The following is a 26,167-nucleotide window of genomic DNA, read 5'->3' as shown; positions in this document are numbered from 1 at the left end:
CGCTTTCGTGCCACTGAGTCAGATATTCTGCAGAAAGGCATGAGACTATGCAGCTGCTAGAGTGTATGGCCAGCTATGCAGCATCTCATTCCCACTGAGGGAACCAGGTTTACATTCCACGTAACCAAGACATTCGAACTGCATATTCGCTATGGGAACAATATACATTCACGCCATGCGAACAGTAGCTGCCAACTGTCTAAGCTCGTATGGCAAGCATATAGCAGCACATAAGTGAGCTAAAGCGACTGAATAAAAAGAAGGAATTATGAGTTTACTCCTGTTCCAACAGAGAGAACCAGGGAAGCAGGAGTCAAACCCTCATCCAGATTATAAAATCGAACAAATGCACGCAGAGAGGACCACCCTGCCGCCATACAAATGTCCTCCAAGGATGCACCTCTAGCCAAAGCCCATGAGGATGCCATGCTCCTAGTAGAATGGGCTCAAATACCCAAAGGCAAAGATAAACCACACGCTTCGTAAAAACTTGAAATTGCATCAATAAGCCAATGAGACAGTCTTTGCTTTAACACCAAAACACCCCTGTTGTGGCGACCAAAGCACACAAACAACTGCTCTGACTTACGCCACTGGCTGGTACGGTCGCAGCACCTGAAAATTAAAGGTCTGTGAGCAAAATGACGTCAAAATAACCTTGGGCAAGTAGCCCAAATGATGTATAAACATGACCCTTGAACACCCTGGTGCAAAATCCATACATAAGGGATTGATCGACAGGGCATGCAAATCACTTACTCTCTTAAACATGCCAATGCCACTAGCAGGGCCATTTTAAGAGTCAAGAGCACCTGAGAGCACCTCTAAAACAACAGATAAATTCCATAAAGGAACGCGAACGGGACGAAAAGTTCTAAGCTTGCATACTCCATGCATAAAACGAGAGAAAAGAGAATGTCTACCGACAGAGACTCCATTGATAAGCACGTGCTCAGCTACTATAGCGGCAACATAGACTTTAAGTGTTGCCGGGGTAACCCCGGCCCCAAAACGCTCCTGCAAAAATTCCAGCATTGAACCGACTGGATTTTTGCCTTGCGCTGTACACCAAGAAGCAAAAATACACCACTTGAATGTATAAATCCTCCTAGTTGATGGAGCTCTAGCAATTAGAATGGTATCAACCATTGCTGGGGATAACCAATCATTAAAAAGTGCGCCCTGTTGAGGGGCCTTACCCATAATTTACACAAGTCCAGCAGAGGGTGCCAAATGCTGCCCCGAGCCTGAGACAACATGTCTGTTCTGACTGAAATCTCCGAAGGCACTTTCTCCAGCAGAGAGACTAGAGTCAAAAACCATACTTGAGTTGGCCAAAACGTGCCACTAACAGAAGCCGAACCCGATCCTCTCGAACTCTCTGTACAGCTGCATGCAGCAGACTTATTGATGGAAACATGTAAAGATGCGCTGTCGGCCACTGATGCACCAACGCATCGATGCCCAGTGGTACCAGAGGTGAGAGGGAAAACCAGAGGGGACAGTGCAATGTCTCGCTCGAAGCAAACAGGTCAACTTCTGCTCTGCCGAACCTTCTCCAGATTTGTTCCATAATCTGAGAATGTAATGTCCACTCTCCTGGCACCAAGCCCTGTCTGTACAGGAGATCCACCCCCAAATTCAACTGGCCCAAAACATGTACAGTTTGTAGAGACAGCATATTTTCCCGTGCCCACAGAAGAATGCGACGTGCCAGCCTCAGCATGGCATGAGAACGCACTCCTCCCTGGCGATTGATGTAGGACACCACCGTCCTGTTGTCTGACCAGACGAGGACATGGCTGTCTTGAATCTCTGGGAGGAAAAACTTTAAAGCCAGCAGCACCATGAACATCTCCAGACAATTTATGTGCCAATATTGCCACTGGCCCATCCAAACCCCATAGGCTGGATGACCCTCGTATACAGCGCCACAACCCAAGGAGGAGGCATTTGTCGTTATAACTTTGCGGCGACACACCTGTCCCAATGGAACTGCCGACACCAGAAGGCAGGTCCATTTCCATGGTAGCAGAGTTTAGTAGCACCCACGCATCACTTTGAAGAGATGGGATGCATACGTCAGTGGTTGAAGTCCCTTTGTGGAGTTCATCCAGCATTGAAAAGGTCTCTCATGCAGCATGCCCAGGGGAATGACAGCAGAAACCGCAATCATGAGCCCCAAAAGCCTGTGAAATGTTCCCACAGGGAGAACTTGTCCCACTCTGAAAATTACTAGACAATGATGAAAAGACAATGCGAACTGGAGACAGATGCACCTGCATCACCCATGAATCCAGCTCCAACCCAAGAAACAGAGTCTGTTGCCCTTGCAACTGAACACTTTTATCCAGGTTTACACACAGCCCTAGATTGCTCAAATGTCTGAGAACGACATCTCAATTTTGGGCAGCCAAAGTCTCTGAGTGGGCTAACACCAACCAATCGTTGAGATAATTCAAAATGTGAATGCCTTGATGTCTCAAGGGCATCAAAGCCGCAACCATGCATTTAGTGAAAGTGCGTGGTGCCAGAGCAGGTCCGAATGGAAGGACGCAAAATTGATATGCTTTGCCCCCGAAAGTGAATCTGAGAAAGCGCCTCTGCTTCAGCGCAATCTGAATATGGAAACAAGCATCCTTCAAATATATTGTCACAAACCAATCCCCCGGCTGCACTTGTAACATTATTTGTTTCTGCATCAGCATTCTGAATTGACATTTAATTTGAGTGAATTTCAAATGTCTCAAATCCAGAATGGGACACAAGCCGCCATCTTTCTTCAAGACCGGAAAATAACAGCTGTGAAAGCCATATTTTCTCTGAGAAGGGGGAATCTCCTCTATTGCCCCCTTTTCTAAGAGAGAGTGAATTTCCCAAATTAAAAATGGGGCTTCCCGAACAGAAACTTCTGTTAAAACAACTCCGTTGAATACCGGCGGAGCCCGCCTGAATTGAATAACATAACCGTGCTTTATCATTCGGAGTACCCAGTTCAAAATTCCCTCCAAGCCGACAGATGGGCAGACAGAGGGATTAATGCATGGCTCTTGCCTGCAGCATGACATGTCACCACTAGATGGCGTGCTTGGCTTACTTTTGGTGACTGCTCCAGAACCAACGGCACAGCAGAGGGAAGCCTTCGCTCCCCCAATACTGTGGCTGGTTGAAGGGAATTTTATAATGTTTTTGTGAGAGCCCTGAAATGTATCTACAGCAGGGATGCTGACAGAATAAACCTTTTCCCTGGCATTTTGAATGGGGAAAAGAGTATGAACATTGGGGGGAATGTTTATTTGAGAAAACTGGTTCACCACAACAACCCCAGCATTCTTTATGGGGGGGAAAACTTGTGGTGCATATGTTCACTGTGTGTCTTGTGTACACTTGTGCTTGATGAACATCGAATTCTGTTATGCATGTCTCGAGATGGTCGTGGAGACAGAGGCTGAATTCAGGATGCATTTTTTTATGTTCGCTCCCCAGCGCAAACTGAGGAGGGAAACTGAAACATACTCTGGCTGTCGGGTGTTCGAGGTGTATACAATGGTGAACTCAACCTGATACTGTCCAAAGGGCAAACAGGAATGACACAGATATGCTTGTATGGTCCGGTTTCGTTCACTGAATGGGGGCTCACCCTTCGTTTCGCCGCAAGTCCATCAGGCTCGCTTCTGGTGTCCTGTCAGCAATTTAAAAGGGGCCGAGCCAACATCTAAATGCCTACGTGGACACGTCCGTGATGCGGGAATGAACAAGGACCCAAATCCTTCTGAGGGGGTGCAAAACTCGTGTCCGGTGCCTTATGCGGCTCTCTGGTGGGACGTTGCGAGGATACGGGCTTTTCTCTCTCTCTCTGCGAGGAAGCATCTGCTGGAATGCAGCAGTCTTTCACCGCACGGAATTTTTAGTAAATGATGAGAGAACTTTTGGGTGAATTAACCCTTTAAGCCCCTATAGCCCAGTCTTAAAAGCAAACCCTGCTTAGCTCATAACTAACCAAAATGAAAAACATTTAGTTTTTAGTCCCTGCATAAGACTAGAAATAGTTTTGAAGTTATTGCTCAGAAACAACACAACATTGTCCATTATCTGTCCCAGTTTTCATAAGTAATCCAAATTAGATTCACATCAGAAAATTCTAAACACACCAAAGTACACCACATGTTGTTTTCTAAAGTAAAAATGTGGTGTGTTTTAAGAGGACCCCCTGAGAGCTCTGACAGTTCGAACACTGAAACAGTCCAAATTACGCTATATTTCAAGTCTTCTTAAGCCATGATAGCTTTTTGAGGAATAGACCAACATTTAAGTTGCTAAATTGCTATACATGCTTGCATTTAGATAGCATTCATGTCAAAATTACAATCTCTCATGTGTCACAAAACTATAATATGACTTCAGAAGACTTGGATTATACAGTAGTACACAAGTCATATGTACTAATTTTATGGTGCTTTTAAGGTGTATTTTTATCACTTTTTTGGAGATTAACAGACATGGTCACCATGTGCTCTTGTTTGCTTAAGAGCAGTGTGAAGATTCTTTAAAAAAAAGAAATCTCCTTTTGTGTTCCACAAAAAAATAATAAATAAATAAATAACAGCAGTGGTTTGGAGCAACATGAGGGTGAGCAAATGATGATGGAATTTAAATGTTTGGGTGAACTATCCCCTTAATTCTTCTCACCTAGAAGTTATTACCTTTAAGGTTAAGTGAGTAAACCTCACAAAGAGAAATTGAGAAAGAATTCAATGAGTTTCCCCAATAAAAGAAATTTTCTCTCATCTTGCTCATGTTTTTCTTCACTCAGGTCGGCTCTCCGCAACTCTGCCTTCAAAACTCCACCCTTCCACCCTCATTTAATTCAGTTCTATCAGGATCACATGCCTAGGGGTTTCAATTAAATCAAACAGTACATTTTTTTATGGGGCTCTTCTGAAGATTTAATTTTCACATTATCTAATTCACATTAGACATTTATTACAGAAAGTATCTGAAAGTAACACATGATTCAGTATAAATAGATGATTTGATTCTACACCCAGACTCTGTACATTGTGTCAGTGGACTGAACTACTGCCATGTAATTGGTGACACCTACAGTCATGTGATTCAGTGTAGGAGTAATCATAATTGATAGGGTCAGCTGTGTGTGTGTGTGTGTGTGTGTGTGTGTATGTGTGTGTGTGTGTGTGTGTGTGCTGCTTCAAGGTGTTCATCTAGCTGAGGCATAAGTACTACACCAGTCAGTGCCAGGAACTGTATTGGACATACACACCTGCACTGTCTCCCTTTCTCTGTAGGCTCACTGTCCTCTAGTCTGTCCTGCTGATATTCCACAGCAGTGATACATTGAAACATGAATCTGAATATTTTTTTTAAGTCGATAGCTATTTTTTCCCCAATTCCTTCTGAAAATGTACCTCCTGTCTGAAGTACAAAAACTATGAAGGTAAATTTGTGCCTTAAAGATTTGCATGTGTAGAGTAATATTTGTAAAAGTCAAATCCCAAGCGTAAAAAATAAATAAAAAATTGCACGAGCACAGAACGTTTTGTAAAAGTGTAAATCAAGTTGCAAGCATAAGGAAAAAATATTTGCAATATTTTAATGTGTTGCATAAGTGTAATTCATGTGTTGTGAATCTGTAACTTCGTATTAATGTGATCTGTAATTTTCTTACTTTTTTCCGCACTTACACTTTTGCAACTGTTTTTTCTTAAATAGGGCCAAAAACAATGCAACCTGCAAACAGCTATTTGCAAGCAAAGAAACGGTGTCATGAACAGCAAAACAGATTGACCACATAGAATCAGTCTGTATGTTGTTATGACCATTAAAGACTACAACATAAAGGCGAGTCAAACACAAAATGTGATTAAGAAAATAGATTTATTTTGAATGAAATCAAATGAACAAAGTACATCAGAATGGTCTAGGGATTTAAACAAAATGTCTAGGTTACTATGCTAACCCCAGTTTCCTGAAAGGAGGGAATGAGACATTAAGTCATTGATCAACATTAGGGGTCGCTCCCGAGCCCCTGATCTCTCTGAATGGCATTTCATCATTCTTTCGAAGTCCTGTCTTCTTTGCTCGCCGAGTATATAAAAGAAAGACAGCTTCCTCAGGACATACAACTGAAGAGGCGAGAGGATCTCTAAATCCTTTTCAGTGGCAATCAGTATTGTGGAAAGGGTACATAACATCTCATTCCCTCCTTTCAGGGAACTGGGGTGATCATAGTAACCTAGCTGTTCCTTTTCAAGTCGCTCTCTCCTTGTTGCTTCGCCACAATACTGATTTGGCTGCGCTTGCTACAAAGAATGTGGTAGAAAGCTCTCAGAAAGTCCGCTTCCACACCTAAGTGGGGAAGAGCCCTGGACATAGAGTGACACATCAGTGATACTAAATAAAAATATCTTGCCTAAAACGAGACAAGATAATAGTCTGGGGGTAGCCAATTTCTCCACCGAACTCACATCAGTTGAGGTGATGAACTGATTGGAGGGAGGACTGAATTCACAGTCCTTTGATCATGGTTATAAAACGGGCCTCCAGCAGGGGCACCTTAAACCGATCAGAGGAAGACTTGACTCTTCTTATGTGGAATCTAGGATAAATTCACTAGATTAATGGTCACTATAATTGTTTTATAAACATTGAGAAGTAATTGAGGTGATAGGGAAAAGGCTCGCCCATGGGAAGCACTTTTAAATATGGGAGACAGGAATGGAAAGCTCCCTGTGTGTAATCTAAGTAAAAATCACTAGACTAGAATGATTACAATAGCTATTTTTATAATAATAAAAAGGTAATAATAAAAAAGGGCTCATCCGTGGGGTAGCCGCTTTCTTATAACAGATTGAAGCTTAGACTTCGTACGTGTAGTCTGGGAATAATCACTAGACTAGAATGATTACAATAGCTGTTTTTCCATAAAAAGAAAAATGGCTATGGTAATAATAAAAAAGGGCTCGTCTGGGGGGATCCGCTTTCTTATAAGAAATAGAAGAGACAGCTTCTTGCGTGTAGTCTAGGAAAAATATTGCTAGACTAAAATGCTAACAGTAACTGTTTTGCCGTTAGTAGGTAAGCAGTTAATGTTGGTAGAGAAAGGGCTCCCTCTTTTGGAAGCTCTTGCAGATAGAAAATATTTTCTAATATATAGGATTAAAATAACAGGATAACTGGTTTACCACTGGGCGGCAGTTAACACTTTTTCAAGGACACGCTGTCCCGCAGACACAATGGTACTGTATGAATTGAGATATGATTGATCTCTTACATCAAATTGAGAGAGCCAAAACCTGACAACCAACTTGTTAAGACAAAACGCATAACAAGAGGTGTTTGCCAAGAAGGAACACTTCTTTTGTGCAGGTACAGAAGGGGTTAACCTTCCGAAGTGAGTTCTCAGTGTGACTAACCAATTGGGTAGTGTACAAAAGATTGGTGCAACTAGAGCAGTATTAAACTGATATTGTGTTTAACATCCGAGAGAGAAGTTGTTTTTCAGAATGGAAAACAACCTTCTGTGTGGTTAAAGAGTGAAGCCTTACAGTGACATTCATGTTGTAACAAATCCGAAAGGGGCGTATACAAAATTTGTGTCACAAGGCAATTGTTTCAGCACTACTCATTAGTGATGAGAGCTTAGTTTCCCTCCACAGAAAGCAGCTGTGAAGAGAGGGAGTGAAACGTCTAGATTATAAAATCTAGCTAAAGTATTCGGGGAAGCCCAACCTGTTGCTTGGAAGATGTCTGATAAGGACAAGCCTTTTGCCCATGCCCAAGAGGAAGCTATGCCCTTTGTAGAGTGGGCTTTAACCCCCGCAGGGCATTCCAAGCCCTGTGATTTGTATGCTGATTTAATAGCATCTAGGACCCAATAAGACAGCCTCTGTTTAGAGACTGCTCTGCCTTTGGATCGGCCTCCAAAGCATACAAAGAGCTGATTCGACAGTGGGCGTGTACGCTGAAAGTAAATGTGAAACGCTCGGACTGGGCAGAGTGTGTGCAATAAACTTTCTTCCTCTAACTAAAAAGGATGGGGAGAGAAAGCCTGTAAGTTTATCATATGCGCTGTGAAGGGGGTGGATAAAACCTTAGGAATGTAGCTAATTTTGGGCTTCCAAATAGCTTTAGAAAAATCTGGACCAAACTCTAAACTGGAATTTTCCACTGATAGAGCTTGGAGATCTCCCACGCGCTTCACCGAAGCGAGGGCCAGTAGTAATGCAGTCTTTAACGAGAGAGCGCGCAACTCTGCTGTTTCCAGTGGTTCGAATAGAGAGCTTGTGCTTGCTTATAGAAATGGCGCTGACAGGGGCGTGGAATGCCACAATAGCTGCAGCATATACTTTTAGCATTGATGGGGAAAAACCTGCATCCAAGCACTCTTGCAGGAAGTGAAGCATCACTTTTACCGAGCAATATGCTGTGTTCTCATTCTGTGATGAACACCAGTCTGAAAAAGCTTGCCATTTTAGTGCACTGAGGCACCTGGTAGAAGGGGCTCTAGCTTGTGAGATGGTGTCAAGCACTGTGTGTGACAAACCATCTATTTCCCACGTGTTCTGTTCAACGGTCAAGCGTTTAAATTCCACAGCTTTGGCTGTGGATGCCTGATCGTGCCATGTGCCTGAGAGAGTAAATCTCTTCTCAATGGAATTTCCCATGGTGGAGCTTCCAGTATTTCCAACATCTCCGTAAACCAAAGCTGGTTGGGTCATTTCGGCGCAACCCATAGCACTATTTCCTGATCCAGCCTTATTGTGCACAGCTCTTGGTGTATCAGGTGAATAAGGGGAATACACATATTTGTGTTTCTCCTCTGGACATTTGTGAGCTAAGATGTCCGTTTTCCCAATGGAGCCTGGCTCGGTGAGTACCACATCTGAGAGTGTGCGACCATGTGTAAATCTACAGGGTTTTTCATCCCAAGATGAACAGCATGGGCAAATACCTTGATGCGAGAGCAGTACAGCTCTGCAAGTCAGTTGCCTGGTCCGATTTAAGGTGTTTTGATAGCGCAAGGGAAGATGGTGCATCAAATTCGATATTGTATGCCACTGATTTCCTTTCTGGTGTAATTTATATATGTCACCACAGAAATGTTGTTCATTTGAATCACACCTCTTAATACTGGAGTTCTGGTCGGAATAATTTCGGAGCCAGAAGTACTGCCAGTTATGCGTGTGTCTACGGACATGCACTCATTGTGCAAGAGAACTCTTCACTGAGTTGACTCTTAACCTCAATTGCTATATGTGCGAGCAAAAAATGTTTTGTAAGAAAAATGTTCTCCGCCTAATCTTTTTTAACCGAAACCTGACTAGGGTCTGATTCAGTTGACTAAAGCCCGCAATTGGCCACACGTCCACCGTCTTTCTTTGGAGTAAGTAAGTAACAGCTGCAAAAAGCCCAAAAAGAGGTTCTACACCTCCGGACACAGTATAAATGTGTCCTGCACTCAATCATAGAGGACGCAACGCTGTTAAAGTGAGGTGGCTGCCTCGCGCATGGAACTGTGTAACCGTACATCACGGTTCCCAACTGGAAATGGCTGGTAATGTGTTCAAATAATTTGCATGAAGTGCAATAGGGCATACAGTCTCGGTTTCTGGCCAAGAGTGTGAGTTTGCGGCACAGTGAGGAGGAAAAAAAGCTCTTTTTTTGAGTATGTAACTGTATCTCTAGGCAACATGTTTGCAAGAACACATGATTTTAACTCTCTCCCGGCAGTGATTACAGGGAGAAGAGACATGAACCGAGCATCTTCTGGGCCAGGGCAAACAATGGTTTGGGGCTCTGGTTTCTTCTTTTTGCCAATCTGACATAGTCAGGAGCACTTCAGCTGGCCCGGGGGTTTTATCCTGCCGTAGCGCAAGCCTGGCCATGATGCTTTAAATCTCGGTCATGGGCGCTGTAGTCCCAGCTGTAGCTTGAGGAGCATTCGTTTTGTCAGGGTGTGGCCCAGACAAAAATCGTGAGCGAAGTGGCTTTTCTGCGGTGGCTTTTCTGCAGCTGCAGCACGAAGAGGCATGAAATGTTTCATAGACTACGAGTGCTTCTTTGCAGCTCTGAAACCCAGAGATGCCGGTCGAGTGCCATCAAACTGTCCAGCGATTCTCCGATGGTATAGGCAGTCATATAAGTTGCGCGCAAATCGAGATGTGTAACTGCTCTGAAGAGTGCAAAGTCGGGATTCCGCTCGTCCATGTCCTCTAGGATTTTGCATGAAAGACCTGCAAAACTGTAGGTCTGATGCAGCTTGTCCTGGGGCTGCAGGAGTGTGGGGTGTTACTTTCTAAATCCCCTGTGCTCTGCATGGTTCAGCATGGTAGAGGTGTTCACTCCTGAAGTAGGCTGCTTAGCACATTCTGGAGAGCTCTGCTCCATTTGAAGAATGGCACTTTAACGCTGAAGAGCAGTTTTTCGCCACGCGTCCAGATATCATTTGCCCAATTGGGCTGCAATAGGCACCACACAAATGTCTGGGGATATGCCACACAAAATCGGATCTTCTGTCTACTTTCGTTGGCATGTTGCATGGGCGAAAACACTAAAAATGGAGAGCAAGAGGTCCACAAAGCTTGCACCGGAGGGAGCCTCTTGAATTCACCATGCATTATGTCTGAGTCTTGCGCAACCCCCATCTGTGTGTTCCACAGAGGAAGTGTTGTGGAAAACTGTAAACATGGCATTATTCGTAAAGAATGTCTACCGTGAGCGTAGAATCTCAATGCTCATGCATCCGCAGAGAATACATTGCATCATCAAACATTGCATTAGCATGGACGCTGCCCAAGCCTGAAAGACAGCAATCGTTCAAGAAATACACTTGTGATTATTCCGTTCTTAAAAGGACGTAAATATCACAGGCGTTTGTTTGTTTTGTATGTTAATAAAAAGAACACACAAAACAGTATTTTATCAAGAGGGTTACCAATCCTCTTTTGTAAATATAAGGATGCATTTTTTTTTTCATGGATGTCACTCTTTTCAGACAACAGCTGTTGGATTTACACTCTATGGTTTTACACTCTATGACCAAGGGTCTTGGGACATGCATAACAGAATTTGATGTACTACAAGTGTACACAAAACACATTGTCATAAACACCACACACCGACCCCCCATAATAATGCTGGGGCCCTTGTGGCGAACCAGCTTGCTCCCAAGTCCCCCCAATGTTCACACATTCTTCCCCTTTCTAAATGACAGGGAAGAAGTTTTATCAATGAGCATTCCTGCTGTAGATGCATTCAGGATGTCCTTTTTATAATTGCCTGGTCGAATTCGGCCTCTGTCCCCATAACCAAGGGCCTCAGGACATGCATAAAATAATTTAATGTACAACAAGCAACGTTTATGTACAATTTATGTACAACATAAATTCCACACATTGTCCACCCATAATAAATGCTGGGGCTGTTGTGGCAGCCCGGCTTGATTCCAATTCCCCCAATGTTCACACAATCTTCCCTGTTTCAAATGCCAGGGGGAGGTTTTATTAATGAGCATTCCTGCTGTAAGCACACTTCAGGGAGAATTATAATATAATATAATATAATATAGGCAAAAACATTATTAAAAACTCCCATTCAGTAGATGAGGCACAAGAGTCTTCCCTCCGCAGAGCAGCCGCCAAAAGTAAGCCAAGAGCACTATCTAGTGGTTACACATTGCACCACAGAAACTGATGCATTAATTCCACTGTCTGCCCATTTAGCGGCTTGGCAGCAGTTGCAGAATTGGGTAATTTGAAAGATAAGGCATGGTTATGTCATTCAGTTTAGGCGGGCTCTGCCGATGTTCAACGATGTTCATACAGTCGTTTACATTCAGGAAGCCCTGCTCATGATTCAGGAAATTCACTCTCTCCTGCAGAAAAGAGGCATTAGAAGTGATTCCCCCTTCTCAGAGAGAATGCGGTTTTTACAGCCATTATTTCCTAGTCCCTAAGAAGGACGGTGGCTTATGTTCCAGTCTGGATTTGAGGCATCTAAATTTCACCCTAGTGAAATGCCAATTCAGAATGCTCATGCAAAAGCAAATAATGTCACAAGTGCAGCTGGGGGACTGGATTGTGACAATAATTCCCTGTCTGGAACCAAAAAATGAATTAATTGCTGCTGGATTTAAGGCGCGTATCAGTGGTCACTCTCACACGGTTGAGTGTTGTGCTTCCCCTGGGCGCTTTGGCGGCTAAGTTCACAGGTGTAAAAGAGCAAATTCTTAAAAGAGTAATTTCCTCTAAAAGAGCTCGCACAAATGATTGGCGTCTTTTTAAAGATGTCCTTTCGCCTTTGTGCTACTGGGTGAGGCCATTATCTCTCCCCATCGGACGGCCACAAAATCTCAAAAGTCTCAAGTGCTTGGGTCGCCAGCATGCTGAGGCAGCATTTGTGGATGGGTCATGTTCTCACTGTGAGAATATGCCCATGAGAACTTTGCAGTTGCAGCTCTCTTCTTTCTTAATGAAGCAGAGAGCCACCGCGGCTGCTCTCCGACCCAGTCCGTCCTGTGTTGAAGCACAGGTGGCTGGGGCGGCGAGCGCTGTGGGTGATTTGGATGTGGTTATGGGAGTCTATCCGCCGGCTCCCGTCCCCCAGCATGCTCGTTCTGCCTGGTAGAGTTCACGAGCGAGGCAGGTGGTCCGCCTCAGGGAGGATTTAATATCTCGTTCGGGGCTCATGATGAGGATGAGTTGTCGGTCGCAGCATCGGAGGGTGGGCTGCTATTTTCAGAAGCGGACAAACTCAGAGTAGAAGATCCTCCCACAGGAAGGCGGCACCGCCTGCCCGTCAGCCGGCCGCTAAGAACCTCGGACCGGCTTCGAAGTGGCCCTGAGACAGGCGACCCAGGGATGAGGTTGTTGACTCCGACTGGCCTAACCCAGGTGAGTGCATGGGCTCCACTCCCGCCCCGGGCCAGCACGAGGCAAGTGCGTCGGCTCTACCTCACCACGAATCACCCACCCCGGACATGATAAAACCGATCATCCCCCTGCTTAGCGCTCTCCAGCTCATCGCAATGGCTTATCAGGACGATCCGTCTTGGCTACGTGATCCAGTTCACCAGACGTCCGCCCAGGTTCAGTGGCATCCTCAGCGAAGCGAACCTTCAGGTGGAGGTCGCTACCCTTCTGGCAAAGGGAGCTATAGAGCCCGTCCCTCTAGCCGAGACACACAAGGGCTTCTACAGCCCTTATTTTATCGTGCCCAAGAGAGGGGGTGGGTTGTGCCCAATTCTGGATCTGCGTACCTTGAACAGAGCCTTACACAGGCTTCCATTCAAGATGCTGACGCAGAAGCGCATCCTGGCGTCAGTGTGACATCGGGATTGTATTTGACCTCTGAGGGGTGGCTGAGGGTCTGACCTATGTCAAGAATGCAGTAACAGTGTTTGCTCATTTAGCCTGGCTCCCAGAGAAAAGTGATACATGTGAATTGTAATTAATTCATTGATCATTAGTCAAAGTCAGTAAGAGTTTTATTGTGTTTAAGTTTTTGGTCACTAATGTACCATATGTATTTACAAACACAAATGCATTCTTAGCATTCATCACTAAAAGTAATTTTGTGCCTAACTTTGTTCTGTTGCATTTGGATGTAATGTTCTATCATCATGTTTGTTCCAGCTGGATAATTTTGTGACAGGTGGAATGTTCTGCCTGATGTATTGCTCTACAAAGGTTGATACTTTTCTATCAGGCATTAGAAAAAACATGATAAAGGCTAAGCATAATTATAAATTATTTTATCATTTCTACTTTCCTGGTAATTTATTATACAAATTAACACACTCTCTACATTAGGGGTCGATATTATTAAACAAACTAACAATATTATCAAAATATCACTGTTTTATTCTATTACATTAATATTTTTAAAGCTACTCAAGTTATTCAGCCAAAATTAGTGAGTGGTTTTCTTGTTTCCTTGTTATTGTTGTTTAATTAATAGCCTTTTTATGATATAGGCTACTAGACAGTGCTCTATTCAGTTACATGTACACTTCAAGTCCAACATTTTGATGCAAATACACTTTTTGTCCCACTGTTTACGCTCACTTTAGACCAAACCAACTGCGTTTACATTATTACATCATCAAGATGGGCATTGGCGGAATTATAAAGTGTTTTTGATTGTTTAGGCACGAACCCCCCATAGCGCTCAAACATTAGCCGCCTGTCAATCAAACAACACGCAGCTACAGACATCAGGAAATAAAAAGTCAATCTTTTATATTTTATCTAGATCAACCAACCAGTGGTTGTCTTGTTATCCCGATCGGTGTAATGAACTCCCCTGGTCTAGATGTAGAACATAGGCTAAGTGTAGAAAATTACTCAGAAGTTTATCATCGATATCGATCTCTTTTTTTTTTTTAAGATAAACATCAAGACTGTTTTATCGCCCAGCCCTATTGATAACATCGCCTTAATCTCTCACATCAACCCAATAATCTCAGTGATAGATAGCTAATTTACAGGCTACATTATAGACACACAGAATCTAGTAAGCAGAAATATGAAATTTACCTCGATATGTTTATTCAAATTAGAGGCAGGATTAATGCTGATATCTGGTTTGAGCATGTTAAACTCACATGACACAATCATGCAATTGGCATTTTTCACTGCGAAAAGCCCTTTCAGGTGCGGCCGTGATGTTCAGGTTTTGAACTGTGCTTAAGGCATCCTGCACATCCATAACAGATGGTGCCAGATCTACAGCTGCTGTTCCTGATTTGATTTGATGGGAGTCACAAGACTGTCTAGCCAATCATGTTGATAGTTAAAAATAAAATCAGGACAGGGATGTAGCAAACACAGAGGGTGGGAAAATAGCACAGTCAAAGTACAGTTACAGCACATAAAATGTACTCAACTAAAAGTAAAATTATACAATTTTTAAACTACTTAAAGTACAATTCCTGGGAAAAACTACTTAATTACAGTAACGTGAGTATTTGTAATTCGTTACTTTACACCCCTGCCGCTCATGTTATTGCTTCCTGCATTGCATGCCACATGTTTACTATAGCTTCTTCCATCAGCAGTGAGGGATTTACATGTGATAATTGTAAGGAATTAGTCAGGCTGATGGAGAAATTTAATGAATTAGAGACATGCATCCGAAAGCTAGTGGAGGTCAGTGAGAAAGAGAAGCCGGTAGATACTGTTTTGGAATGCGGGTAGAATAGCGAGCAACACACACACTTTGTTTCTGGCTGTAGAGGTGACGTCTCGGCAGCATACTCGCTCAGCAAAGCAACAGCACTCTCCCATTCCTCTTAGGGTTTCCAGTCGATTCTCCCCACTCAGTGATGCAACCAATGAGAATCATGTTGAAAGCGCCCTTGTTATAGGAGATTCTGTTGTAAGGAACATGGAAAAGAGACTCCAGCCACTATTGTTAAATGGATTTCTGGGGCTCAGGCGTCTGACATGAGATAAAATTTACAAGTGCTGGCTAATGCTAAACGCAGATTTTCTAAAATTGTTATTCATGTCGGCACTAACGATGTCCGGCTTTGCCAGTTGGAGATCACTAGAGATAATGTTAAAGAGGTGTGAACTTGCAAAAATGACGTCAGACACTGTAATATGTTCTGGCCCCCTCCCTGCTTGTCGTGGTAATGAGGTTTATAGTAGATTAGTGTCACTAAATGGCTGGATGTCTGAGTGGTGTCCAGAGAATAGCACAGGATTTATAGACAATTGGAAGAGTTTTTGGGTAGACTTGACCTGCTTAAGAGAGACTGACTCCATCCCTCCAGGGGAAGGTGCCACTCTCCTCTCTAGTAATTTGGCTCATAGTCTTAATAGTGATAGAATTTGAATAACTGGGGACCAGGCCAGGAAGCAGACAGACTTGCTAATCCAAACATCTGCTAGCTGCCTTGAGATGTCACACAGGTCACATAAACTACTACTACACATAGCGAATGAATCACCTATATATATCACATAGATACCGTGTCTGTTCCCCGAACTACCAAACACAAACCCCTCACTAAATCATTTAGAAATAAACTGATTAAGGTAAAACTTGAAAAAAAAAATAATAAAAAAAATAATAATAATTGAAGATAAACATCATATAAAGGTAGGGCTACTAACATTTTTATCTTTTTCAACCAAAGCACTAATTGTAAATATAGTTTGGATGTGCTCTGTTTGACTGAAACCTGGCTTAAACTGGGTAACTATATTAGTTTACATGACTCTACTTCCCCAGGTTATTGTTATAAACATGAGCCTCATCTGAAGGTTCGAGGAGGAGGTGTTACTGCAATTTACAGTGAAGTTTTTGGTGTTACTCAGAGGACAGGATATTAGTTTAAGTCTTTTGAACTAATAATGCTTAATGTAACACTGTCAGATACAAATAAAAAATCTCTGTCATCTTTTGCCCTTGCTACAGTATATAGACCACCTGGGCTGTTTTCTGATTTCCTTGGTGAATTTGCAAATTTTCTAGGAGTTACTGTGGATAGAGCTTTAATTGCTGGTGACTTCAACATTCACATAAATAATGAAAATGATACATTGGTATTAGCATTTATCGATATTCTCAACTCTCTTGGAGTCAATCAAAATGTGACAGGAACAACTCATAATCAGCCATAATCATACGCTAGATTTAATTATGTAATATGGAGTTGATGTTGATACTATAGAAATTCTGCCATAGGGCGATGACATCTCAGATCATTACCTTATCTCTTGTATGTTGCGATCAACTAATGTTACTCAAGCTACACCATGCTATCATTCAGGTAGAACTATTCTTTCGACCACTAAAGATAGCTTCACTAATAATCTTCCAGATTTATCTTATATACTAAGTAAGCCAAAAAGTCTAGAAGAACTTGATGTAATAAAAGAAAATTTAAATACAGTCTTCTCTAGCACTCATGATAGTGTTGCCCCCCTTTGATTAAAGAAAATTAAAGAAAAAAGCTCTGCACCATGGTGCAATGATCATACTCATGCTCTCAAGAGAGCAGCTCAGAAAATGGAGCACAAGTGGAAGAATACAAAATTAGAGGTATTTTGTGGTGCATGGAAGAATAGTGTCTGTAGCTACAGACAGGCACTAAAAGCTGCCAGGTCAGCGTATTTTAGCAAACTCATAGAAAATAACCACAACAAACCTAGGTGTTTATTCAGTAATGTGGCTAAATTGCTAAATAAACTGCTGGCACTGGAAATGACGAAGATGAATTGAAGAACCCAAGTGCAATTTATTAAACAAAAGTGAAATCCAATAAAACCCTAACTATAAACTTGAAACATAAATATGAACTTGACTAGACATAAACATGAACTTGACATAAACTTGACCTGACATGAACAGCGTACCAAACATATACAGTACTTGACAAAGGACAATGGAAAACATGAGGGTTTAAATACATGGCATGGGAGAACAAACAGAACTCTAAACAAGATAATTAAACAATAAACTAATGAAAACAAGACACATGAACATGGAGGGAAAACAGGAATCACATGACTAGGGAACCACATGACATGAACCAGGAACTAGAATTTTCTAAATAAAAGACATGAAATACAAGAATCAACAAAATACACATGACATATCCCCCCCACTAAGGGGTGGCTCCCGAAGCCCCAACACATAAACAAAACACATTAAACATGACATAAATTTAAACGTTCAATAGGGAGCTGGGGGGTGGTCTTGAGGCATGGCTTGGCAGTGTGTGAAGCATGGGATCAGGGCGGAGCCCGTGGGGGTGGAGCCATGAGAGGCTCGAGGGGTGGAGCCATGGAGAACTCGAAGGTCCAGGGTGGAGCCGGAGGCAGGGAGGACCAAGGCGGCTCCGGAGGCTCAGAGGAGCAAGGCGGAGCTGGGGGATCGGAAGACTGAGGCGGAGCCGGTGGGACTGAGGATCAAGGCAGAGATGTAGGGAAGGAGGTCCCCAGTGGAGCTGACAGATTGGAGGGACGAGGCACAGCCAGAGGATCGGAGAGCCAAGGCGGAGCCAGGTGATCGACAGACCAAGGAGGAGCCGGAGGGACGAGGGACCCCGGCACAGCCGACAGGCTGAAGGACCGCAGTGGAGCCGAGGGAACGCAGAGCTGAGGCAATGTCGAGGGACCGACAGGCCAAGGCGGAGTCCAGGGCTTGGAGGGTCCAGGCTGAGTCAGAGGGTTGAAAGTTCCCCTTGCCTGCTCAGGAGAACAAAGGGTGGGTACAAGGGCGGGAACCATCTCCAGGTCCAACTGCTAAGATGTGGCCATGACATGGCATGGAACAGGCTCAGGCGTGGCTGTGACGTGGCATGAAGCAGGCTCGGGCGTGGCTGTGACGTGGCATGGAGCAGGTTCAGGCATGGCTGTGACATGGCATGGAGCAGGCTGAGGCGTTGCTGTGACATGGCATGGAGCAGGCTGAGGCATTGCTGTGATATGGCATGGAGCAGGCTGAGGATCCGGGGCAAAAGATGGCACTAGCTCAGCGACCATGACGAGGAACTGTGGCTCGGCGGCCATGACGAGGAACTATGGCTTGACGGCCATGACATGAAACTCTGGCTCGGCGGCTATGATGTGAAACTCTGGCTCGGCGGCCATGTCGTGGAACTCTAGCTCGGCAGCCATGTCGTGGAACTCTGGCTCGGCATCCGCCTCCCCCACAGTGAACGTAGAATCAGTGATCTGCAGGGCAAGGTCGATATACTGAGCGAGACTGAGGGAACTGCGACCATCAGGCATAAAAGTGGAGATAGGCTCATTTAGTCCAAATCGGAAACATTCTTTGAGTGCAAACTCATTAAAGTCCACCTGGCAGGCCAGAGCGCAAAAGTCCTCAACGTAATCCTCCAGGGGACGATTCCCCTGACGCAGGCGGAGGAGCTGGATTACTGGGTTCATTGTAGGTGAGGTATTCTGTAATGTCGCTGCTGGCACTGGAAATGATGAAGACGAATTGAAGAACCCAAGTGTAATTCATTAAACAAAAGTGAAATCCAATAAAACCCTAACTATAAACTTGAAACATAAACATGAACTTGACTAGACGTAAACATGAACTTGACATAAACCTGACCTGACATGAACAGCGTTCCAAACATATACAATACTTCACAAAGGACAATGGAAAACATGATGGTTTAAATACATGGACATGGGAGAACAAACAGTCTCTAAACAAGATAATTAAACAATAAACTAATGAAAACAAGACACATGAACATGGAGGGAAAACAGGAATCACATGACTAGGGAACCACATGACATGAACCAGGAACTAGAATTTTCTAAATAAAAGACATGAAATACAAGAATCAACAAAATACACATGACATATCCCCCCCACTAAGGGGTGGCTCCCGAAGCCCCAACACATAAACAAAACACATTAAACATGACATAAATTTAAACGTTCAATAGGGAGCTGGGGGGTGGTCTTGAGGCATGGCTTGGCAGTGTGTGAAGCATGGGATCAGGGCGGAGCCCGTGGGGGTGGAGCCATGAGAGGCTCGAGGGGTGGAGCCATGGAGAACTCGAAGGTCCAGGGTGGAGCCGGAGGCAGGGAGGACCAAGGCGGCTCCGGAGGCTCAGAGGAGCAAGGCGGAGCTGGGGGATCGGAAGACTGAGGCGGAGCCGGTGGGACTGAGGATCAAGGCAGAGATGTAGGGAAGGAGGTCCCCAGTGGAGCTGACAGATTGGAGGGACGAGGCACAGCCAGAGGATCGGAGAGCCAAGGCGGAGCCAGGTGATCGACAGACCAAGGAGGAGCCGGAGGGACGAGGGACCCCGGCACAGCCGACAGGCTGAAGGACCGCAGTGGAGCCGAGGGAACGCAGAGCTGAGGCAATGTCGAGGGACCGACAGGCCAAGGCGGAGTCCAGGGCTTGGAGGGTCCAGGCTGAGTCAGAGGGTTGAAAGTTCCCCTTGCCTGCTCAGGAGAACAAAGGGTGGGTACAAGGGCGGGAACCATCTCCAGGTCCAACTGCTAAGATGTGGCCATGACATGGCATGGAACAGGCTCAGGCGTGGCTGTGACGTGGCATGAAGCAGGCTCGGGCGTGGCTGTGACGTGGCATGGAGCAGGTTCAGGCATGGCTGTGACATGGCATGGAGCAGGCTGAGGCGCTGCTGTGACATGGCATGGAGCAGGCTGAGGCATTGCTGTGATATGGCATGGAGCAGGCTGAGGATCCGGGGCAAAAGATGGCACTAGCTCAGCGACCATGACGAGGAACTGTGGCTCGGCGGCCATGACGAGGAACTATGGCTTGACGGCCATGACATGAAACTCTGGCTCGGCGGCTATGATGTGAAACTCTGGCTCGGCGGCCATGTCGTGGAACTCTAGCTCGGCAGCCATGTCGTGGAACTCTGGCTCGGCATCCGCCTCCCCCACAGTGAACGTAGAATCAGTGATCTGCAGGGCAAGGTCGATATACTGAGCGAGACTGAGGGAACTGCGACCATCAGGCATAAAAGTGGAGATAGGCTCATTTAGTCCAAATCGGAAACATTCTTTGAGTGCAAACTCATTAAAGTCCACCTGGCAGGCCAGAGCGCAAAAGTCCTCAACATAATCCTCCAGGGGACGATTCCCCTGACGCAGGCGGAGGAGCTGGATTACTGGGTTCATTGTAGGTGAGGTATTCTGTAATGTCGCTGCTGGCACTGGAAATGATGAAGACGAATTGAAGAACCCAAGTGTAATTCATTAAACAAAAGTGAAATCCAATAAAACCCTAACTATAAACTTGAAACATAAACATGAACTTGACTAGACGTAAACATGAACTTGACATAAACCTGACCTGACATGAACAGCGTTCCAAACATATACAATACTTCACAAAGGACAATGGAAAACATGATGGTTTAAATACATGGACATGGGAGAACAAACAGTCTCTAAACAAGATAATTAAACAATAAACTAATGAAAACAAGACACATGAACATATGACTAGGGAAAACAGGAATCATATGACTAGCAAACCACATGACATGAACCAGTAACTAGAATTTTCAAAATAAAAGACATGAAATAAAAGAACCAACAAAATACACATGACAGTCATGAAGAGCTAACCAAACTTATCGAAACATCAAAAGCCACAACATGTATGTTAAATCCAATGCCAACTAAGCTCTTAAAAGAGGTATTCCCTTTAATCTCAGAACCATTTCTTAATATTATTAACTCCTCGCTCAACCTCAGGATTTAGATCCCGAGGTTTTTCAGAGCCGGTCAGATCTAGCTCCATTCCTGATTGGTGTCAGACTTCACTACTACGTGTCTCTGAGAGATGACGACTAAATGCAGCCGGCACCAGCCAGACATCACTTCAGACTATTACGATGGACTTCAGAGGATGAACTGATGCCAACTCCAACTGTTAAACATGGGATACATCATATGCCACTGCCTAAACCTTGGATTTAGGATAGACCTCACCAAAATGACCTGCCGGTTGAATTGCGATGCACCTCACTGATCTCTGTCTGCATCACCTTAGTCTAATGATGGACTACACTCTTGAAATGGAATACATAGACTATCAATTAATTGCCAACAAATGCCTTCATCAGCTAACTAACAAAGGACAATGCATCTCTGTGAACGTCTGCAGTTAATTCAGGATGGACTTCAGAGACATTAATCATTAATCTTACAATCTTACAAAATCTTTTTTTAAACACTGGCCCTTAACACTAACTTGGTTTGCTAATTTTAAACCATGACTTGTGCTGCACATAAAGAACTAATATGGGCATTATATTCATGCTGTTTAGACGGAGGGGAACTGACCCCAACAGTGAGCCTGGTTTCTCCCAAGGTTATTTTTCTCCATTAACCAACATCTTATGGAGTTTTGTGTTCCTTTCCACTGTCACCTTCGGCTTGCTCACTGGGGTTGTAAATACAATTATTATTTAATTTATTTTATTCTTTATTTTTATACACAATTTACAATCATATTTAATCAAACTACACAATGATGACGCTAAGACTTGATATTACAGTTTCATTTTCTGTTAATGCATGATTTTCTGTAAAGCTGCTTTGAAACGATATGTGTTGTGAAAAGCGCTATACAAATAAAAATGACTTGACTACATTAGATTACACCAACACATTTTTATGGGTCAGGTTAGCACATTTTCACTTTGAACAATGTGCACTACTTTTTTTAAAGAAATTTTTACAAATACATTACCATAAAATGTATCTACCACTTGCCAAGAAACTTTGCTATGGAAAACCTGAAGTAACGATAAATCATGAAGGATTTAAAAAAGGATTTCAACCATATTCCTTAGCTATAACTTTGAAGAAATAGTATGGCTCTGCACCCTCACAGTCTGTGCTTTCCAAAATATTTTGCCTGAATTCATTTAAAAAATAATGAAAATGTAATTGAAAAATACATATTATTTTCTCTTTCTTTTTCTCTCTTTATTTCTCTCTCTCTCTCTTTCTCTCTGTGTGTGTGCGCTCATGCGCGAGTATTTGCTGAATGAGTGGAACGTGATTTGGAGAGTGGCTTTAGAGTTTTTTTCTAAACTTAAGGTTTGTCAATTTTGTGTTTTTACCACTGTTTCCACTTCACTTTTTGTTTATACAGTCACAAAGTACTGCAAATACTGTTGGGGGAAGAGGGGGGTTGTTTTGTGTCAGCCAGTTTTTTTAATTGGTGGTCATGGAGAGTGTGGAGCGGGCGGGTTATAAGCAACTCACCTGGCAGCATGGTATCTAATTGCCAGTCAGAGTTAAGTACTCGTTTAAGGATTGTGTCTTAGCGATAGGAGAGGTGGTTGGTCACAGCAGCATTAGATCAGCTTCTAGAATTAACAGTGCTGTTGTTTTATTCTTAGATAAGGTTGAAAAGTGAAAAAGTGAATGAGATAATGGTTTTATTAGGGTATTCCCACTCGTCAACCCGGTGAGGAATATTTGGCTCTCTAATGTACCTCCGTTCATTAGTGCACTGCAACGAGAATTATCTAGACATGGACAGCTGGTTTCTATGATAAAGAAAATCCCCCTAGGTTGCAAATCCCCATTGTCGAAGCATGTTGTGTCATTCCATAGGCAAGTTCACATGATTTTGAGGAGTGATATTGATGAGTTGAATATTGCCTTTAAGTCAGTGGCTTTGAATATGTGATTTTTGCTACTACGGAAAATATGAAATATTTTGGATGTGGAAAAGAGAGACATTTGGTACGTTCCTGCCCTGAAAAAGAAACGTCAAATGGCACGGGAAATGAAAAAGGGTCTCAAAGTCGCAGTGCAAATCAAGAAAGTGGTGTAGAGAAGAACGTAGAGGGTGGCGGGGGGCTTGAAATGCTTGAATTAAATGCGGATAAAGAAAAAGTAGAGAGTGAGAATGAAAACTGTGATAAAGAAAATCAAAGCAATGAAGAGAGTGTGGATATTGAGATTGATGAAGTGGAAGATGAAATTCTTAGAGAAGATGAAGCAGTTTTTAAAGTGCCAGCTGTGAAGAGAGAAACAAGTCTAAGGAAGACAGCATCTAAATCAAAGACAATGCTAAATAAGACTACCACTAGAAGTTCAGACGAGTGTTTGGGTGCGAATGATTTGTCTGGTTCAGAGAGTGAACAAGAATTTTCTGATTCCTCTGTTAAGGACAATGTGATGCAAAATTACAGTGAATATAGTTTAGAATGAATGAAGATTTTTTTGCAGTGCACGAAAGGAAAGAGGAATGTTTAGGTCAAATATTTCTTCCCGGATCTTTCATTATTCATTGATTCAGCAAAATTCTTAATGAAACAGAAAGGCGATAATTGTTTATCAATCCAGATGTGTATCACTTAAAGAAGTTTGAACAAAAAGTGTGTTCTCAGACAATGCACTATGAATTGTCACAAGAATAATGAAATGGTATTGGTTTGGTATTTAGTGCTGGTTTTGTCCCTCGCTATGAGTGAGTTTAAAATCTCATCTTTGAATTTAAATGGAGCAAGGGATGCAAGCAAAAGAGCACAGCTTTATGATTTAATAAAACTTAAGAAGATAGACATTGTTCCCTGTCTGTCATGCACTCGACGTTGTGTTGATGTAGTGACACTAGGGGTTCGCTCTTGAGAGCCCCAATCACCTTTGCTTTATTCAGAAAAGGCCAATGAAAATTGGCGAGTGGAATTTGCATGCCATTCTCCGGCCCGGACATACAGGCATAAATGGAGATGGCATGCACCACTCATTCAGACTTGTTCTTTGGAGCCGAGCACATGTGTGTGTTCGTCCCGTCACCTTGCTATTGCTGCTGGAATTACGGCACATATCAGCGGTCACCCTCGCTCGGTCGAGTGTTGTGTTTCCCCTGGGTGCTTCGGCGGTTCACAGGTGTAAAAAAAGAGTATATTTAAAAGAGTATATTTTCTCTAAAAGAGCTCGCACAAACGATTGTCATTTTTTTAAAGATGTCCTTTCACCTTTGTGCTACTGGGTGTGGCTGTTATCTCTCCCCACCGGATGGTCATGAAATCTGTCTCGAGTGCAGGCAGTATCAATGGCACATCAACTGCCTAGAGTTGCTGGCAGTATTACTGGCCCTGCAGAGGCTTTGGTCGTTGATTCAGGGTAAGCACGTGTTGGTCCAGACAGACAACACAGCGACCGTGGCGTGCATAAACCCCCAGGGCAGCGAACGCTCACATCGCATGTTGCATCTCGCCCACCGCAGCCTCCTTTGGAGTCAGCAGATGCTGAAGTCTCTGCGAGCCACTCACCTCCTGGGCTTCCTCAACTGTGCAGCAGATGCGCTCTCACGGCAGGTAATGCTCCGCAGAGAGTGGAGACTCCACCCCCATGCAGTCCAGCTAATTTGGGAGAGGTTCGGGGAGGCGCAGGTGGACCTGTTCGCCACCCGAGAGTCCTCTCATTGCCCCCTATGGTACTCCCTGTCCGAGGCTCCCCTTGGCACAGATGCCTAGGCGCACAGCTGGCCTCGGGGACTGTGCAAGTACGCTTTTCCCCCAGTGAGCCTCGTTGCACAAATGTTGTGCAAAGTCAAGGAGGATGGGCAACAAGTTCTGATGGTTGCGCCGTACTGGCCCAACTGGACTTGGTTCTCAGACCTGATGCTCCTGGCAGTAGCCCCTCCCTGGCGCATTCCCCTGAGGCAGGACCTTCTCACTCAGGGGCAGGGCACGCTCCGGCACCTGCGGCCAGACCTCTGGAATCTCCACATCTGGCTCCTGGATGGGACACGGAGGACCTAGCAGGCCTTCCGCCAGCAGTGATAGACATGATCACTGAGGCCAGAGCCCCCTCCACGAGGCGGCTGTATCGGGACCAGGGAGACGCCTTACCTAACTCGCTAGAAGGTCACGACATGGTCGAGCGCTCACTGCCACGCAGCAGCCTGCCCATGTCCGCTGCTCTGTACCTCATGACATGGTTCAGTGCCTGCTGCATTTCATATAGGAACACCTAGTGTCACTACATCGACACAATGTCGAGTGAGTGACAGACAGGGAACGTCTTGTTTACTGATGTAACCTCTGTTCCCTGATGGAGGGAACAAGACATTGTGTCCCTCCTGCCGCGGTGCTGAACCGACCGCTGACATGGCCAGGATTCTCTCTCAGCTCCTCAGCACAACTGAATGAGTCTCCTTTTATACCCGCATGTCCGGGGCAGAGAGTGGCATGCAGCAAAGGTGATTGGGGCTCTCAAGAGCGAACCCCTATTGTCACTACATCGACACAACGTCTCGTTCCCTCCATCAGGGAACAGAGGTTACATCAGTAACCAAGACGTTTTTTTGTTTGTTTGTTTTTTTACAAGAAACACATAGCACAAAGGCAATTAAAGTTGAATGACAGAAAGAGTGGGAGGGGAAGTTTTTTTTCAGCCATAAGACAGCTCTTAGTGCTGTGGAGACTATTTTGTTCTCCAAAAAAAATGCAAAATGTCTTATGATGTTGTGGAAATAATTGAGGGCAGAATACTTAAGGTAATAGCAAAGTATGAAAACTTTACAATGGAAATATTTATGCCCTGGTTAAAACAACTGAGAGAATGCTTACACTTTTAAACAGTGTAATACAGAACATTTCTTAGTATTTGGTGGTGGTTTTAATTCCACATGCAATGATACTGACTGGAATCA

This window comes from Myxocyprinus asiaticus, chromosome 12 (genome assembly GCF_019703515.2).
Source record: "Myxocyprinus asiaticus isolate MX2 ecotype Aquarium Trade chromosome 12, UBuf_Myxa_2, whole genome shotgun sequence".
NCBI lineage: Eukaryota > Metazoa > Chordata > Actinopteri > Cypriniformes > Catostomidae > Myxocyprinus > Myxocyprinus asiaticus.
This window is presented reverse-complemented; position numbering follows the sequence as displayed.